The 5,621-nt window shown below is 46.0% G+C and overlaps 1 long non-coding RNA gene across 1 annotated transcript; it reads right to left on the bottom strand.

The window, feature by feature from the left end:
- Nucleotides 1-376: 376 nt before the first annotated feature.
- On the bottom strand, nucleotides 377-4,838 carry LOC149439341 (uncharacterized). Its single transcript, XR_016307832.1, has 2 exons — nucleotides 4,605-4,838; nucleotides 377-765 (listed from the first exon to the last, which is right to left on the bottom strand). It is a non-coding gene; the product is annotated as an uncharacterized LOC149439341 (long non-coding RNA).
- Between the last annotated feature and the right edge of the window lie 783 nt (nucleotides 4,839-5,621).

Genomic DNA, 5,621 nt, shown 5'->3' with positions numbered 1-5,621 from the left:
TTCGTCATCAGACACTGAAAACAATTTTGCGACTTTGCTCAGTGATGTGCGAACTTGGCGCTATATTTCAAATTTCAGTGTTTTTGGTTTGATTATATTATTGAAATAAATGTATTATTATATTATTATTTTTTATGATTTTTTATTAAATTATAATTTATGATTTCGTGTTTTAAATTTTAACATACCCGGGATGTTTACTAGACTCTTGTTCGGACAGATTTCAGTGAGTTATTCCTAAAAATTACAGACCTACAATAAAAAAAAATACATATTTCTGTGCAAGAAAATGTACCGCTTTGAGCACAGAAATACGGACAAAATCAGACCGCTAGAGAGGTTAACAGACTAGAGAGGAGTAATCAGGACAAGTTCATTGTAAGGATTTACATACACTTTAATCTTTGCATGACAAACTACTCACATCTACTGGAGAAAAATACAGTACATACAAGCAGTAAGAGAACAGCGACACCCAGTACTAGTTATCTGTAGGCATCACCTAGCATCCAGTGTAACACCCAGCGTGCACTGCCCTATACCGATCCTTCAGAAGGTGCATGCACATACCACCCCCAGAACCATGATGTTTCCCACTGTGGCCAAAATAGCAATCCACAACCAGACCGTATCACTTGTCCGATGTCCCCTGTCTGCCTGATCTGTCCTCTGTTCTGGTCCTGTGCTGAGAGTAGACAACGAAGTCTGGAAGGACAGGTCCCCATTGTAGGAAGCATACAAAAATATCCCGCTCATTGTCGATAACTGCTGGGGACAAGAAGAAAAGGAAATACCAAGATAAGAAATACCAAAAACACCAATCAAAATATTACATTTAACAAATATAAAGGTCAATGGTCAGTGTACTCTAAAATAGTCAGTTTCTATGTGGTTGGTCCTTATTTCTACTAGTGTCCCCATTGAGGAGGAAGACCACACACTTTGCAATTTTTTTCTCTTTGGGGTCTGTTGGCTGCTCCATGAACCTGCCTGGAATCTCCCAGTGACTGAAACACAACACTGTGGTACAGAGCCTGCAGAAAGGAATTTGCTCTCTCCATTCTATTGTTAGGGGTTACTAAATGAACTTCCATCATGATGAGCTGAATTTTGAGAAAATATACCATCTCTTGACTTGTGGTTGTGTCACGGTCAGGGGCGGACTGACCATTTGAAAACTAGGGCACTGCCCGAGGGCCCGAGGTCAGTAGGGGGCCCCATGAGATGCCCCTGGTACCTTTTTCATAGGCTTTTTTGAGTTTGGGCAAGGACACAGGGGCCCCATGATCCCCTATTGCCCGGGGGGCCCCATGAGTTGTCAGTCCGCCCCTGGTCACGGTATTTCAATGCAAAATTCCCATTCAGCTGGAATGAAGAAAACACATTCAGGAGGCAGTAGTATCACCTTCTACACTAAAAGTGGGAGAGTCCTAAAAAGGCATTAACCACTTCTTGACCACGCTAAAGTCGAATGATGTCTACAGCACAATTGTCCAGTTCTGATAGGGCATCATATGATGTCCTCCCAGGTTGAGTCCACAGCGGCGAACATCCGGTGCTCTCTGTGATCGCTGTGTTCTCTGGACACTGCGTATCACATGACATGGTAAAAGGCCAATCACAGCGGCCTTTTACCATGTGATCAGCTGTGTCCAGTCATATCTGATCACCATGTAAATATACTAACCAGTTATCGACTGTATTTTCCTGAGGACAGTAATGGCAATAATCGGCAACTGTCAAAGGAGACAATATCAGTGCAACCCTAAAAGTGCCCACCAGTGCCCAAGAGTGCTGCCCATCAGTGTCACCAATCTGTGCCCGTTAGTGCCCTTCAGTGCTGCCTATTAATGTCAATCAGTGCCACATATCAGTGCAGCCTCATCAATGCACATCAGTGCGGGGAAAAATGTTTGCAAAATTTTATAATAGAAAGAAAGAAAATCATTTTTTTTTTAAATTTCAGTCTTTTTTCGTTTATAGTGCAAAAAATAAAAACCTCAGTTGTGATTAAATACCACCAATAGTAAGCTCTATTTGTGTGAAAAAATGTCATATGGGTACAGTGTTGCATGACCACGTAATTGTTATTCAAAGTGCGACAACACTGAAAGCTGAAAATTTGCCTGGGCAGGAAGGGGGTAAAAGTGCCTGGTAGGCAAATGGTTAAATATAAGTGTGCATTAAGTACAGAGTGCAGGGTTCATGTGTGCGCTACATACAGAGTGCAGTTTTTAGGTGTGCACTGCATGCAGAGTGCCGGTTTTAGGTGTGCACTGCATACAGAGTGCAGATTTTAGGTGTGTGCTGCTTACAGAGTGCAGATTTTAGGTGTGTGCTGCTTACAGAGTGGAGGTTTTAGGTGTGTGCTGCGTACAGAGTGCAGGTTTCAGGTGTGTGCTGCATACAGAGTTCAGGTGTGCACTGCGTACAGAGTGCAAGTTTAAGGTGTGCGCTGCGTACAGAGTGCAGGTTTCAGGTGTGCACTGCATATAGAGTGCAAGGTTCAGGTGTGCGCTGCGTAGAGTGCAGGTTTTAGGTGTGCGCTGTGTACAGAGTGCAGGGTTCAGGTGTGCGCTGCATATAGAGTGCAGGTTTCAGGTGTGTGCTGCGTACAGAGTGCAGGTTTCAGGTGTGCGCTGCGTACAGAGTGCAGGGTTCAGGTGTGCGCTACATATAGAGTGCAGGGTTCAGGTGTACGCTGTGTACAAAGTGCAGGTTTCAGGTGTGCGCTGCGTACAGAGTGCAGGTTTCAGGTGTGCGCTGCGTACAGAGTGCAGGTTTCAGGTGTGCGCTGCGTACAGAGTGCAGGGTTCAGGTGTACGCTGTGTACAAAGTGCAGGTTTCAGGTGTGCGCTGCGTACAGAGTGCAGGGTTCAGGTGTGCGCTACATATAGAGTGCAGGGTTCAGGTGTACGCTGTGTACAAAGTGCAGGTTTCAGGTGTGCGCTGCGTACAGAGTGCAGGTTTCAGGTGTGTGCTGCGTACAGAGTGCAGGTTTCAGGTGTGCGCTGCGTACAGAGTGCAGGGTTCAGGTGTGTGCTGCGTACAGAGTGCAGGTTTCAGGTGTGCGCTGCGTACAGAGTGCAGGGTTCAGGTGTACGCTGTGTACAAAGTGCAGGTTTCAGGTGTGCGCTGCGTACAGCATGCAGGGTTCACGTGTGCACTACATACAGAGTGCAGGGTTCATGTGTGCGCTACATAGAGTGCAGGTTTCAGGGTGCACAGTGTATAGAGTGCAGGTTCAGGGGTTCCCCCTTCTCCCCCAAATCACCCCCTCCCCCAATACAGTGCTCTACTCCCACCCCCAAATCCCTTTCCTTGACAGTACTGGATAGAGAACTGCGCCTGCAGAAGAGCAGGATAGGTTACTGAGGAGGAGAGTATAGTGGAGCTGTGGGGCCATGGGCAAAGGCTTCAGGAACTGTTACCACCAGACAAGCATTGCTTTCCAACTACCTATCTATGCAGAGAAGCGGCAGGTGGAGCACAATTGAGATCATTCTGTAGCCGGAATTAGAGGAGTGGGATCGGCAAATGCAGCCGCTTGCTCCTTCCGCCACCAACTTCAGCCTGTTTCTATTCCAAAATAATCCAAACTGGCTTCAAACTCCGCCTGGGTAAGTGGCTGCTGGAGCTGCATCAAATGTCCCAGGGTTGTTTCTTACACTTACCAAACCAACACTAACCTGCCTGAAAAATAGGATTGATTTTTACTGGCATAATCAGTCGGTCGCCGGGTCCCGGCCGATGATTCCCCACCACCACCCGGCGATCGCCAAGTATCATTGATGGGAGAAAGGTCTGTTTGTAAACAATACAGATCTTTCCCCTGTCAGCTCCTGCACACTGCTTTGTATGGCTCTGCATAGCAATGTACTTACACAGTAAAACACACACAGCACACAGTTAACCCTTTGATTGCCCCACATGTTAACCCCTTCCTGCCCAGTGTCATTAGTACAGTGTCAGTGCTTTTTATTAGCACTGATCACTGTATTGGTGTCACTGGGGATCTCAGTGACAGTCAGTTCCCCCCCAGTGTCAGAATGCCCACCGCAGTCCCGCAATAAGTCGCTGATAGCCGCCATTACTAGTAGGAAAAAAAAAAAAATAAAAACCCAGTATATATACCGCCATTTGTGGACACTATAACTTTCACGTAAACCAATTAATTTACACGTATTGGGATTTTTTTTTTTTTTTTTAGCCAAGACATGTAGCAGAATACATTTTGCCCTAAATTTATGACAAAATTAGATTTTTAACTGGATTTGTTTTATAGCAAAAAGTAAAAAATATATATTTTTTTTCAAAATTGTTTTAATTTGTTTATAGCACAAAAAATTAAAAAACCGCACAGGCGATCAAATACCACCGAAAGAAAGTTCAATTTGTGGGAAAAAATTACAAAAATTTCATTTGGGTGCAGAGTTGCATGACCGCGCAATTGTCAGGTAAAGTAACGCAGTGCAGTATCTAAAAAAAAATGGCCTGGTCAGGAAGGGGGGTAAATCCTCTGGAGGGCAAGTGGTTAATAAAAACCCCATTAACCAAACAAATGCTTTCCTTTGGCTGTGACCTCCTCCATAGATCCCCTGTACCTGCTCATCCACCAGAGAGAAGTCCATTATGGTTTCCACTGTATGGGATCTCGGGCACGGGTGAAGCGAGCGTTCATCAATCCACAATGGGTGAATGTGTGTCCATGATATCTCTCTCACATGAAGGGAATCCTCTGGCTGCAGTGTAATCGTAGTCTGTGTCAGCGGGGAGCGAGAGGCTCTTTAATTTGTTAAATCTCTCCAGATGTTCAGGGGCTGATTGCATTTGGCTTGTCAATAGGATTAGATGGAATATTTCTGGCCCTGGCACAGAGTCCAAACCAGAGAGGGCACAACCCAGAGGACATGCAGGCCGCCCAGGAGCTCACACAGTGACAGTGACATCTTATTTTCACACGGCATTCATAGCCGAGGGAACCATGGGGGCTGCTCAAAATATTGTTACCTGGCTCTCTGGTGTCCAGACTTCCCGAGTCATTGGCCAAGAATGAGAAAGCAGATGAGAGTCCATGTCTCCAAGTATTAAAGCCTTTGGATCGGTATGACAGCCATGAACTTAGCATTTTTCTAAAGGAGAAGACCGTTTTGGCCTAGTTATTTTATCAGAACTGGCAGGAGGTTGCCTAGGTTAACTGCCGCTTTTGCCACCCCTCCTCCTTTGGTTGCTAGAACAAAGACACAGCAGCCAACAATGCTATGGCCCAGCCAACAGTGTGCTAGCAACCAATGATGCTGTGTAGCTGTACATTATTGGTTGCTAGGAAGCTGGTGTCTGGGCTGCACAGCATCACTGGTTGCTAGGACGCAGGCAGTTGGGCTGCACAGCGTCACTGCTTGTTATGGAGCAGACAGTCCCAGCAAACAGCTCAGTAAAGCTGCTGTCCTAGCAAACAATGATGCTGTGTAGCTGTACATCATTGGTTGCTAGGAAGCTGGCGGTTGGGCTGCACAGCATCACTGGTTGCTAGGAAGCAGGCAGTTGGGCTGCACAGCGTCACTGTTTGTTATGGAGCAGACAATCCCAGAAAACATCTCAGTAAAGCTGCTGTCCTTGCA

The sequence above is a fragment of the Staurois parvus genome, unplaced genomic scaffold (genome assembly GCF_062004578.1).
Source record: "Staurois parvus isolate SC_StPar_1 unplaced genomic scaffold, SC_StPar_1.0 ptg001133l, whole genome shotgun sequence".
Taxonomy (NCBI): Eukaryota; Metazoa; Chordata; class Amphibia; order Anura; family Ranidae; genus Staurois; species Staurois parvus.
Note: the sequence above shows the minus strand (reverse complement) of the source record. Positions and strands in the feature narration are given on the sequence as shown.